This window comes from Molothrus ater, chromosome 1 (genome assembly GCF_012460135.2).
Source record: "Molothrus ater isolate BHLD 08-10-18 breed brown headed cowbird chromosome 1, BPBGC_Mater_1.1, whole genome shotgun sequence".
Taxonomy (NCBI): Eukaryota; Metazoa; Chordata; class Aves; order Passeriformes; family Icteridae; genus Molothrus; species Molothrus ater.
Window position 1 is genome coordinate 39421697 of NC_050478.2, and position 13494 is coordinate 39435190.

The 13494-nt window shown below is 37.7% G+C and overlaps 1 protein-coding gene across 9 annotated transcripts in view; it reads left to right on the top strand.

Moving 5' to 3' along the window:
* The window catches only part of RARB (retinoic acid receptor beta), a 311733-nt gene that overhangs the window by 204918 nt on the left and 93321 nt on the right, over positions 1 to 13494 (top strand). The window lies entirely within an intron of this gene.

The following is a 13494-nucleotide window of genomic DNA, read 5'->3' on the forward strand; positions in this document are numbered from 1 at the left end:
AGAGTTAGTGCTAAAATGTTGGTTTAATACAAATTCTCAAAATATTCAGAGGGTCAGTTGGGATGCAGGGTGGTGACTGCATCTTGGCTAAGCCAAGGCTGATAGACAAGGCAGATATGCTTTGCTTTGCAGACATAAATATCCATGTATTTTCTTCTGGCTGTCACAGCATGGAACACTGAGGAGAAAAGGAAATAATTCTTTTTGTCTGTTTAATTGGCTGTTGCCATATGGTCACTAACACTGGAGAGCTGAGTCTGGTATCTTCACATAAGCTTTGAACATCCTCATGTTCGTGACTACAGATCTGGAGGTGGGGGGCACGCAGGATGGACTTGCCACCTTTAATAATATTCATGTTTTCCTATGTATTTAGACATACTTATGTCTACTGTTAGATTCAGGTCCCACATCTATTAACTTTTTATTAAAAAATTTCTGGAAAATTGTATCTTCCCACACTGAAGGCCTTTTTTTATGAAGATATTCTTCTGGTTCCACTGGCAGGACCTTATTAGTGGCATTCAGAAAGCCTCCCAAAGGGAAAGTCTTGAGCCCTGAAGCTGTAGCTTTACTTATGTAGTCATTCCCTGCTCCCTCTCCATCATTTGAAGGCCTGTAAAATCTTCCTCTGTATTGTTTTTAGGATTATGTTTGTTAAAGCTAGTAAACTGAGGGATAAATCAAAGGGATTTTGTGATCACAAAGATTTACAATCATCACTATATTACATACTTGAGTAGGGTTAAAATAACAACTCAATTTTAATTTAAAGGGGGGATGGGAGGAGTATATAAAGAATGCTAGTTTTTATGTAGTTGTCCAGTAAACAACAAAGTATAAGATTGCACAGCTTGGACAACAGTTAGTAAGGAATACAAAGCTGGTCTCAGAGTGTTTTCGCAGTACCTTTTCAGTAACTTTGTTTCCTCTTTTGCAGGTCCTGAATTGACTTTAGCATGTCTGACTTACTCAGTGTTGTCAGCCTCAAATGTAAACTAAATCTTAATGCTGACATACAAATTAAAAGGCTTAGTGCTAGTAATTTAGAGTACTTCTTCCTTATCCCTCAGTTTCCTAGCCTTTCAACATGCCAGTCTGGTCATGTTTGTAGGCCATTCTTCTAAGTCCTTAAAGCAGAAAACTTCTCAGATGAAAACTTTTTCATTCTCTTCATCTAAGATTCACCAGTCAAGCGAGCTGAAGAGAATAGATGAAGAGAATAAAAAGGATTCTTTAAATCTCACAATGAATTTTATACATTTGGCAAAATTATTTAAGATTCTTGCCATAGTTTAGAACCTTTCTTTAAGACTAAGTGGTAAGATGTAGAGTCTTACTAAAACCTTTTTTGTTTAAAATCTTTAGAGCACCCACTGTGACTCAGCTTTGCAACAGCCATCACAGATCGTCCTCTTTGGCATACGGTTGCCCAGTGTAGCATACATCACAAAAAACTTCCCTTCATACAGCCAACAGCTCTAATATGCAGAGGGTATTCAGCCCCCAGAAATACCTTCTGTAATGAGGAAAGAGCATGGGAGCTTGTACTTGGCATTGGTGTGCACCCTCCCTGTCACCGTGCTGTAAGTGGTCCATGCAGCCAGGAGTAATTATGAGCAATGTGTTGTTTTGTGCAGCACAGTGAAGGCTCTGTACAAGTCTGCAAGCAGCTGAAGAGAAACCCAAGCAGTGGGCGTGCATAAGGTCATGTTAGGTTGAGGTAGGTGTGCATTCAGGGGTAATTAAAAAAAAAATAAAATTTAATAAGCCTCCTTTGGATTCTAAAGTGTGATTTTAATTGAAAAGTATTGATATCAAACCAGTCACCAGAGAGAGGCTCTGTGAGGGCTCTTTTGGTCTTGTATAATGGAAGTGATACACGAAAAAAGGAAAATCAAAGAATAATATGATTCCATAAAGGACTGTCTATACATTGTAAATGTACTACCAGTAGTCCCAGCCCAGGCTCTATCACTTCCAATGAGTGATGCACCCAAGTTCCCAGAGTTCATAAAGGCAGAGCATGGGACATTTGCATCCAGGTTTTGACAGACTAGCAGAAATCTTGCTTATAGGTGCAGACCCCAGTTCAACACTTGTATTTCAAATTTTTTGGGTCTATGTCTAGAGTTTTAGAGAAAGTGAGGCTCACTCTGAGTATCTTAAAATAGACTAAAACCAGAGGCTGGCTCTGCATTTCTGTGTAGGACATTACAGAGTATTTTTGTTCTGGACCTCCCATGATCTCCTACTAAAGCTGCTAGCTTCTGATGTCCAATATCCTAAAAAGGCCTATTAATTATTTAAAAAGCTCTGCTTTATCAGTTGACTTTTTGTGGTTCTTGTTGTCACTCTACTGTCTGTTTTCCTACTTGTCAACTTTTCTTCCTCCTTTAGTTGGGTGTTTGAAATTAGTTTTAAAGGAATAAAATTACAGGCATTTATTTACATAGCAGCTGTTGAAGCATGATACTCCGTTCTCCAGAAGTAAGCACACAAAAAATGGTTTATCCCCCTGGTTTGCTATCTTGAAATTGCAGGGACTTGGGTTTTCTAAACCCTCTTTCTTTATATGAGTAATGATTAAATGAAAAAAAATTCTGCCAGGAGCATGAAACCTCTAAGTTATTGTCACACTGGTGTCACTTGCTAAAGCCATGTAATAGGTTTGTCAGAGAGACCTGCAGAAGAAAGAGCCATCTCTATCTTTCAGTGGGAACTTGAAATAGAAAAGCTGTGACTTAATTCCTTACGGTGTTTTCTTGGCATCAGTTCTATCTCCCCAGCTCCTATTCAGGCTGAAAGAAAGGGCTGTTTTGTTTTGTTGTGTTTTTGCAAGAGAGTAAAATAAAATATTAACTGTGTTTTTCTTTTTAATATGGGGAGCATAATAAGGTCTCTTAAGAAAAAGAAAGCCAACCAGTTAGCCTGGAATGTCTCTCATTTCTTTAACAGCTACATAGTGTGTGCAGCTGAGATCTGCCAGCAGGGGAGAAACCACTTTAGTTTGTTTGGTTTGTATATGGAATAACATTTTTCTTGCCTTGGAATACTTGTTTGTCATCACTCCCCTTTTGTGTTTATGTTCTGCTTGGAAATAGCCTCCATGCTGTATATGCATTTGCCAGGATGTGCACATAAACAATGTTCCATTATGGACTACTCCTTATTTACACCATATACATTCACCAGTAAACACGGTGGGGAATGACAGAGAGCAAACTCTTCTAGGCCCCTTTTTTTCAGTTAGTCCAGACTTTCTGCCATATGCTTGCTGAGGTCCCACTTCTATTCATGTTTTTATTAGGTAGAAAAAAAGTGTCCAGACTTCACACAAAGCAGCTTTTGTGTTCTCTGTCAAAAAAAATCTTCTCCTATGAAATGTTGATAGAAGTACCCAGAGCCCTTGTGGGGGTGCAGAGTTTGAATAGGCCTGTGGTGAAAGCATGGGAGGGGAGAGCAGGGGAGCTGGGGTATAATTTTTGCTTCTTGTGTGCCATGAACGAATATCACTTAGCTTTCTTTTTCTCTAGTTTTCTGTTTGGCAGCCAGGGTCGTACCCGTCATCTTGCCACTTGTTACAAAGGTGATGTTTGAAAGTTTTAAACTCTTTCAGAATTTTAGCTGGAAAGGGATGAGAAAGGCAAAATACTGTTTAGTGTACCATAAAATGGAAGTTTGACTTAGAATATATGCTGTTTAGTAAAACTATAGAACCATGGAAAAAAGGTGTTACAGTGGCATAAATCATTTTTAGTGACTCTGTGCTTGAAAACGGTCAGATTAGATCTTTTTCTCATTGATTTTGTATTTGGTTAATGATTCCAGTTCTGAGATCATAAAGCTATATAAGATGTAAAAGATACGGGAAAATATCTTTAACCTCTGCATTTAAACTATGTGTTTCTTTTGACATTGAAATACTGCAATGACCTGGTAATGTTTTCCAATGTTTTAATTTTTGCTGATGTACAAAAATATCACAGAAGAGCTGATTCGTAATTATTACACATGGTATTGCATAAATTTCTTCCTAATTAAAAAGCTTCTAAATTCTGAATAATCAATTTATGAAGACATGTGGTTTTGACAAATTATACATTTAATTTCTAAAGATTTATTAGAAATTTGACCTGCAGCTAGTTAATTATGGTTATAGTACTGATGCAGTAATACTGGAGATTGATATAATGATATCGTTGCAAATTTATTTTGATATCACCTACCTTTGTAGGAGGACATGGGAATATACCTGTATTTTGCACCATCTTGTTTATGGTGCAGGGAGGCATTAGTTTAATGAAAAACACAAATAGTTGATAGGTCTTTGTTGGCATTTATATGAAAACATACTTTCAACGAAACATAAGGATGTTGAACTTGGTCCTTCAGGTTTTACCCTTTTAAAGGCTACATTTCCAGTAATAGTTTTAGGTGAATAATGATAGCAAAATATGAACTTTTTAAAGAACTCTGTAATAAGAAATTAAATTGATTCCTTCTAGTTAATTTTCAGATTACAAAATATTTCAGAAGTAGCTCTGTTTGTACTAATCTCCCACCCACTATATTAGTACTCCTAGTTTTATGAAAGTCAGCAGCTAAGTAATTCAAGATGAGTTTTCAAGATATAATACAAGAAGCCAAATTAAATAGAATTTTAAATTATATCTTTCTATCCCATCTGGATTTGCAAGTGACGTATGAGAACCATAGAAAGAAAATGCAGATGAACTTTTAGAATGTGAAATGTTTAGAAAAGCAAGGTATATCTTAACCATGTAGACAGTCCTTTGAGTAACACACAAAGGTTATCTGTTTTATTAAAGCACCTAATTAAAAAAGAAACTTTCACCAGGACTGTGGTTTCTTCTGACTGTTCTGAATGGCAACTGAGGAGCTGCTGCTGAGTAGCAATTTTACTTCATGAAGAGATGTTGGTGGGAGGTGTGGATTACAGGACCTGCCGTGTGTGAGAATGGTGGGTGGGGGAAGAGGAGCAGAAGATGACCTGGTTAAAGGCTTTTCTCCTCTAACCTTCAGGTAAGAGTGTCCTTGGGTCTTCCAGAGTAAAGGAAAGTTATAGCCTTACCCTGCTTTTCTGAATCGGGGCTGTGTCACTGGTGCCTGCCTTTCCAAGTATTGTTTAATGCCCGTTCTACCATGAGTCCAATTCTGCCTGTAAAAAGAAAGAAAAGAGAAAATAGAGCTCACTTACTGTGACCAGAAGACAGATGAAAGTGTAATATCACGTCAGACTGATCTCTTATTTTGTCCTCTGGAAGCTTAGTAGCTCCTTTTTCCCTAACAGTGTGCAGCTGTGGCTCAAAGCAGTGAAGTGTGACCACACCAGGGATGCCCTGAGTGAGGACATGTGCCCTTCCTGGTCCCCAGGGACTGCCCAGTTCTCTTACAGGGGAGAGAATACTGTAGCTGAATTCTGACATTTTAAAAATAGAGAGCTTTAAGAGTCTTTGTTTTAGATACTGATTTTTTTTTTAGATTTGAACTTTATTATGTTGGAAGCATAATAAGGTTATTTCTGATAACCAGAATTATAATATATATATATATATATATATATATATATAAGGTTATATTCTGATAACCAGAATAACATGAATAGTGCTATGCTAATAGTATATAATATTTGTGCTTACATTTGACATGTATACACTGAAGTGTAATGCAGTTCTAAAAACAAAACCAGGGAAATTGATGTGATGAAATAAATAGAGATTCCCAAATTCATCAAATTACTTGATATCAGTAATTAGAAAGGACTATTAGAAGAAAACCAACTAGTATTATAAGATTTGCAGGAGTTATTTCAGAGTTTACAGCAATCAACCTGTACAATTCTGAATGAAAGCAACACATTATCTGATGGTAAAAAATTATCTTTTAGATTAATTAAGTACTATCTATTCCAGCTGAGGACTCTAATTCCTCAGTGATTATGTAGACTGAAGTCAATGAGTGGGCAGAATTTGGGTGAGAAAGACCTCTGGCACTTGATAAATGTGGTCTGGATAAGGTCCCCACAGACTGAGCATGAACTTTTTGATGAGAAATACATGTTGTGTTTTACATATGTCACAAAATCTGATGATGTAAAATATCGTTTAGACTGATGTGAATTCCCTGCATTCTCTGTTCATTGCACCATCAGTATCCTGTGGTGAGTCAGATAGCTTTGCTTTTACCCTGGTAGCACTCAACTCATTTTTTACCAAACCATTTTTGCAAACCTATGAAATTATTCTGTAGCAGAAGAAGGAAAAGGTCTCTTAAATCATTCCAGATATGTTAACTGAGAAAGGGTTAATCTGCCCTCAGGAGTTGCTATGTAACTGAGTCCTGCTGGGAGAGTCAGGGTTTCCAGCCAATGGGACTCACCCCTACAATACAATGCATCTATCTTGTGTTTCTTACTTGTTGTCAGTTATTGGAGTTTTTCCTGAACTGGAATTACACTCCTGCTCCTTTCATACTCTCCCACTGAGTCTTAAATAATTGTATTCCACACCAAGGTCAGAAAATAACAGTACAATGGTGTGCTTTTATCCCTGAAAATGTTACTTTGGACAACTTTGAGTGGTGTATAGAAAGATCTCTTCTGCAGCAAAACCAGGAAACTTTTAAAAGATAAGATTTCCCAAAGAACTTTAGGGTATAACATGCTTTGGATTGCTTTTAGTCTTCTTGAAAGCCTTCTCCTACCTTTGTGTTCTCACCTGTGCAGTCTTCAGCACATTTTCTTGTGCAAAGAGCAGAAAAATGTCTCAACCTTAAACTGTTCCTTCCTGCCTAAGGCATTTCAAGAAGCGAGTATTGATTTTCCCTGCATCCTGATTAGACTCTCTCCTTAGCTATTCCTCTTCTCTAAGGCCACTCAAGGCTTGAGGGCTGAAGCATGAATTCTGTAATTTCTCCTTTAGAAGAGCCAGGTGTGTTTTCTCAACTCAAGCAAAGTCTCAGTGGTTGCGCCAATATATTTGTATGGAAGAGGTGGCACTTCTGAGGGTTTTTTGTTGTTTTATTTTTTTTTTTCCCCTCTGGAGGAGATCCACCCACAGTCCCTTTGAAGGCTGCTGATAAGATGAGGGAGAGACTAAGCCTAGCCTGTAAAAACACTGCTTAGGAATCTCAGCTTTGGCTGTTGGGTTCTGATAGGAAGCAAGAGAGTGGAGTGGTATCTGTCAACATGTCGTTCAAGTCTCAGTGAGTTTTACACTTCACTTAGATCTTTGTGCCTCATTTTTTCCAGTGAGGTTCTGGCTGATAATTTCTGTTGGCAAAGCTCTTAGCCTCTCTTGCATGCTTGTGAAGTTCTACCTCTGAGTGACATAATGTTCCTGCATTGTTCAGCTAGTAGTATAGGCTTTAGTATCAGCGGTGTGCCCTTCTGCTCTTAGTAAGTCTGTGTAAAAAATAAAATAAAATAAAATAAAATACCTAACAATTTTTAGACAAATTTAAGAATCCAACAAGTGGACCTTTAACTTTTTTATGGTTTTAATTAACACATACGCACTAACTTGTTGTTTAAGATCTGACTGGGGATAAGAACTCGCTGTACTTTTTAGGGAGAATTACTACACATTTCTTAGGATTAAGATTGTGCACATGCATTTCTTGTAACTAAAGCTTCTATAGACTCAGACTTTCTTTACCCATACAACAGTCTTGAAAATTCCTTGAAAGAGCTTGGCCCCAACCCTGTCTTTTGGTGTTCCCTTTGGGACATTTCATCCCCAAGATAGAAGAGATGGATGCAGTAATGGTAAGATCTCAAAGCCATTTGGCAAAGAACAGAACACACATTCTTCTTCCCATGTCTCCATATGAAGTCAAGTAAGTCTGTTTTTCTAATAGTCTGATAACAATATGTGGAAGATCAGTGTCACATGAATGAAAAGCCTGTTCTTGAGGATGCTTGCTCAAAACTGTGATTGGATTGAAAGAAGTGGTTTCTTTCAGTGTGATGACAAGGTCTGTGCAGAACTTTTCAGTCAGAAGAAGGGTCAAGATGCCCAAATGAAGAGGTTTTGGTCTAGTTTATGCAAAACTAGTTTGATAGTTTTATAGATCTGTCAAGCCTGATATGCTGAGGGACCAGCACATGCTTAGAGACCAGCTTGCATGTCCACCACTGTATTTGGACTAAAGGTCCCAAAAGGGCAAAAAATCCATGATACTGCACAAAGCCTAGGGCAGTGTGCTAATTGCACACCAGCTCTGTAAGTTGTCTTTGATTGAAGCATGTGTGTCAGTTGTGATTCCCTGAACATGGACATTATATGTGTGGACATTCAATGCCTTCTGTGGTCCAATATGGGAGTCTTGCAATCTAAGGGTATGAGAATTTGCAGACCTAGTTAATCATGTGGATAGCTTAGTGAAGCAGCTTGGGACCATGCAGATTTTTCTTTGTTGGTTTAAATTGCACAAGTCAAATAGAATTTGAGGAATGCACCAAAGAACAATTTGATAAGTATATTCTAGTAGAGTTTGAAAACCAGGAAACATCTTGTGAACATTTCAGGCTGGATGTCATTGATGGTGCGATTGCTTGTTCTGAATGCAAGTAAGGTCCAGCCCAGCCTGACTTTTCTGAGATCTCATCTGTGTTTGAATGTTACATTGATGTAACAATATAGGGGGAGGAAGCAGTTGCTCCTTTTTGAAAGAGTATTACTTGTCACAGCCCAGTTACTGTAGTATAAAAGGAATATACAGAATCCCTTACCTGCTCAACAGTAGCTGCACTATGATAACCTGTATGCTTGTAAAACTGACCCTGTTAGTAAAGTTTACTTTTCAGGCTACATCAATAAAGTTACAGTGATAACAGTGTCCCTCAGAAGACATGTGCCCTCAGTTAATTCACACATTATTGATGGCACGGGTTCTACAAAAAAACCCAGACATCGATTTGCTAAATATATACCTCAGTTTCTGGGTAATTCTACCTCATTTACAGCATTTATTTACACAGGCTGTTCCCAAACAGAAAGCACATCTGCATGACAGAAACAAAGGTGTGAAAGTGCAGTGCATTAGGGCAACAGGCAGAGTGGAGGTGTTGGCATGATGATCATCATTACCAGCAGATTTCAGGCAATGTCACCACATTGTCATTGCTGTCATTACCCCTGCTAGCCAGGTAGCAATGCCAACACATTTTCCAGTCACCCCTTCATTCTTCTTTCTAAGATACCCAGAGATAGGATACTGGGCTGTTCTTTCAGTGTTTGATGTAGGTTTGGGAACTAGCTAAGTGGGAACTGGATTGTCATTAATAAGCATGTCAAACTGCTGAGTGTGGGTCTACTGCAGTTTACATTCATGGCATAATCCAGTCCCACCTGCACTGGGCTTTATGTGACCAGAGCTCCACTCAAGTGTATTTCAGCCTTCTCAGGCCTCTGCCATCCCTCTGTAGGGGTTATCCTTGTCACCAGTGCAGGAGCACAAGCCTTTAATACTGCTTAAGTCTGACTTAAATGAAATAGGCCTTAGGGTAAGGTTAGTCTTTGTTAGGATATATGTATATATTGAGCTGGAGTTCCAATCACTGCTTGGTAACTTTCGTCTTCTTGTAGAAGAAATTCATCAGGGCTAACTTTTCATCAAAAGTTTAAGCTGCAATTAGTGAATCTACAGAAGAAGTACAGTTGTCCCAGTTTATATTCTGATTCTGCTGGGGTGGTAATATGCCTATGTTTGGAACTCCCATTTATTCTGCATGTTCTCAGATTATTTATTTATACATTCTGAGACACCTTTCAGGATATCAAACCATCAGGAAATACTATCTTTTTGTTAGGTAACTTTCTTTAACCTCCTCCTTTAACCTCTTTCTTTAACCTCCTTAAAAAAGGCAGAAACAAAGTAGTTACTTGAACAGCCTTTCTGAATCTCTGTTTTAGTTTTAATGGAGCTCTATGCTCTTTTGCCTTCAGCCAACCAAAAGCATATTCAGCATATAGGAAACTTTATTGCTAGCAGTAGTATTCTCTGCAGTTTAATATTCAGCATTTCTACTTGTTCTTCTGCTCTTTCATACATCTTGATTCTGCTTAGATTTTATAGATGTCCCAACTTTCATTCTCCCTGGCTTATATAATGCAATGTGTCAGTGCCATGCATGGCACTCAGTTACCTCAGCATTTCCATTATAATTCTATGTTTTGAGGGATTTATAGGCTAACAGTAAAAATCTCTTTCTTGGCTAAACCTTGAAACAGCAGTTTCTAGTAATTTAAAAACTAAACAAAATGAAGCAAACCTTTTTTTCATCTTTTTTTTTTTCTGGCAACCATTTAGCAGTGGTGTTTGCACTGCAGGATCCTCATAAACAGCAAGTGTAGATTCAATATATAGCCAGTGTTTAATCTAATAATGTTCTTTTCTTTTTATGTCCTTCAAAAATGCATGTCGTCCCCTCTTCATGCATATGATGTCATTACCTCTTTGCCAACCTTTCAGGAGCCTAGAGTCATCAGCTTTTGGGGCCTCAAAAAGGTGCAGTTTGGTCTCTCTCCTTTATTTGCAACGTGGATGAGTTTTACAGTGGTTTTTTGTTTGTTTGTCTGTTTTTTAAAAGTTACCCTTCTTTATCTCAAAGCCTAATAACTTACTATCTACATCTGTGTCACAGAACTATGAAATTTGTCACAATCCAAAAAGACATCGGCTATATAGGACTATGTAGAATATCAAGGCCATTACCAAAAAAAATTTGGAAGGGATATTAAATCTCATGCTTTAATGCTTAAGTGATTTGCTGCTAGAGAATAGGCTATTAGAGGACCTATGGGTGAGTTATACTTCACCAATCACTGGGGATTCCTGTATTTTCCTTAGAAAGATCTAGTAGCAGTCACTCTTAGAAATGGATTGCTAAGCCAGATAAACTCCCAGTTTTATCATGTAGGGCAGTTCTCCCCTGGCTCCAGGCCAAAGGATTGTATGGATTCTAAGAAACATGGTTGTATGCTCAAGTTTGTGGAGATTAATTATTTCTATAGCCTTTAAGTTAAGCAATCAGCTTTAAAGGCATCTTTACAAATACATATCCACTGATTAAAACAGACAAAAAGCCTTTATCAGTAAGTGATTTGCAAACTGGTTGCGTGCCTGAGTTCTGGGTCTGGAGATGACTAACTCTGCTTTTCCCATCTAAAATAAAATACTGGTCTGCACGGAATTGTCTTTCGCCAGTTGCTGTTATATTTCAGGCCTGAAATAATTCTTCTTAGTGCAAATTCCTGTTTCAGTCATTGCAAGCTGTGCATAGTAGTGTGTAGCAGACTGAAGAAACCCCCTTTTTACTTAATTTCTCTGTATTTCATGTTTTTTCCATGTCATTTGTGCCATTTCATGCCAGTAATTTTACTGTTTTACTTTCTTCAGGGCAATTCTTGCTCACAGTTGGTACCCATTTCCTAGGACTACCTTATAGAGTTTTAAATATTCAGCCATTCTCTTGTGACCTAGTGATTTTCTTCCCCATAATTTTTTGACACCATTCATGTGCTCGAGACATGAAGGAAACATCCTTCAAGGCTAAAAACTACATGTCGTGAAGGGGGAATTCAGGTTTTCAGATTTTTCAGATTTGTATCACCAGTTGGGGGAAGGGAAAAAAAAAAACTGCCAAGGCAGGCAAGTACTGTTTCATATTAACATCTATCGTCAATGAAGAGGTAAAAAATCAAAGCCCCTGTGTGTGAGGCAGGGTTAGTGAACTGCCAGTGATTCTCCCAGCAACTGACACAAAGGAATCTGTGAGTATCAAAGCTGAGGCAGCAAGCTTAGTGTCAGCTCTTGCCTAGGGAGTAGAAGAAAACATCACTTTGTCTCTGCTTTCACTGCTTAAACACACACATCATTCACTAGTAACCATTTACTCTGCTGTCAAAACTGTTTCAAGAGAGTGCTACATTTGATTAATAGTAAAATGCATGCAAAAGAAAAAAAGTCTGCTTCCCCCAAGGTACTTAGTTGGGGAGAATTTCTGCATGCACTTCTTAATTTTTCCATGCTATAAATATGCCTGTAATGTTCCAGAAGTGCTCTGTTGCTTCTAGTAAAGTCATTTTTATTAGAGAGCCTGGTGCACTCATCCTAATTCTAGTTAATGCTCTCTCTCTCAGTGAAGCACATTATGGCATCCTCAGCCTCTTGTACTAACAAAAAAGTGACCAGCACTACCATGTGTGCAGTACATGATTCATAGTGCTGCTTTCTGAATTGTCCAGTGGGTAATTGCAGTACAAAAACCAGAGAAACAGATGTAGACCCTAAACCTTGGCTGTAAATTTTTGTTTTATGATTATGGGTTTCAAATGTGCTATGTCACACTGACAAATATACAGTAACACCAGAGGAAATAGATTTCTGACTTGAACTTGTGCTTTTTATTTCATTTATAGCTAAGAATATGTTTATTGTAAAGTTTCTGCTATCACAGTCTGAGAGAAAACAGATCAAAGCACTGATGTGAAACCACAATTTCTTTGCATGGACAAAGTCAAAGATATTGGAGAGTTGTTGCCTCCTCGCACCTCTATGGGTGCTGGATGGGCATTTAAAATATGTGGCAACACTTAGCTTTGGTTGCATTTGAACTAGAGGGCTATTAGTTAGCACAATAATTATGATTAGTTCTGATCTAAATTAGAAAATGCTCCCCATTTTATGAATGTAGCTTTTCCTGATACTCTCTTGAAGAAAAACAAGTGTTGTGCTATTTCAAAGTGAAATCAGACATGCATTGGTTACTGTATTGTAGAAATAGTTGTGAGCAAACCATTCGGCTATTTGAGGAATTTTTAAATTATGTGTGCATTTAGTAATAAATATAAGCATTAGTGCAAGTATTATTTGTAACACAGCATGACGAGGTACCTGGCTCATTTTGATACAGTGAGAAAAAACAGTCTTTTTCCAATTCATACACACTTAAGTGTCACTTCCCGACATTTACTTTCAGAAGTTGCCACTCTACATTTTGAGGTACAACCGACAGGTAATATTTTTGAATACAGTATTATAAGACTGCTAATAAGATAAACATAACTGTATTTCTGTTTGTCTGATTCTGTTTACTTTTAACTCACATATGCAACATGTTTTTCTTGGCATAAGCTTTAACTGTTCCAAGAACTCTGGTCCACACTAAAAGCTGTTTTCTCCCTAAATTGGAGACTGAAAAAAACATACTGTGTTTTGTGTCATCCTTTCCAGTTATTTTTGTGGTGATACATTACGTATTCCAAATTTCTCGTGCATCCTGTGTCGTCTGGTTAGAAAATAACTGTCTGTTAATTTAGCTTTGCTATTCCAAACAAAACTGTAGCAATGTAGCCAGCCAAGATTTAAAAAAAAAAAAAAAAAAAAAAAAAGTTTAGCCACTTTTCCACTTGGCTATTTTAATGCAACAAACACTGTTTTGCTGTGCTGAAATAGTTTAAACAAGCC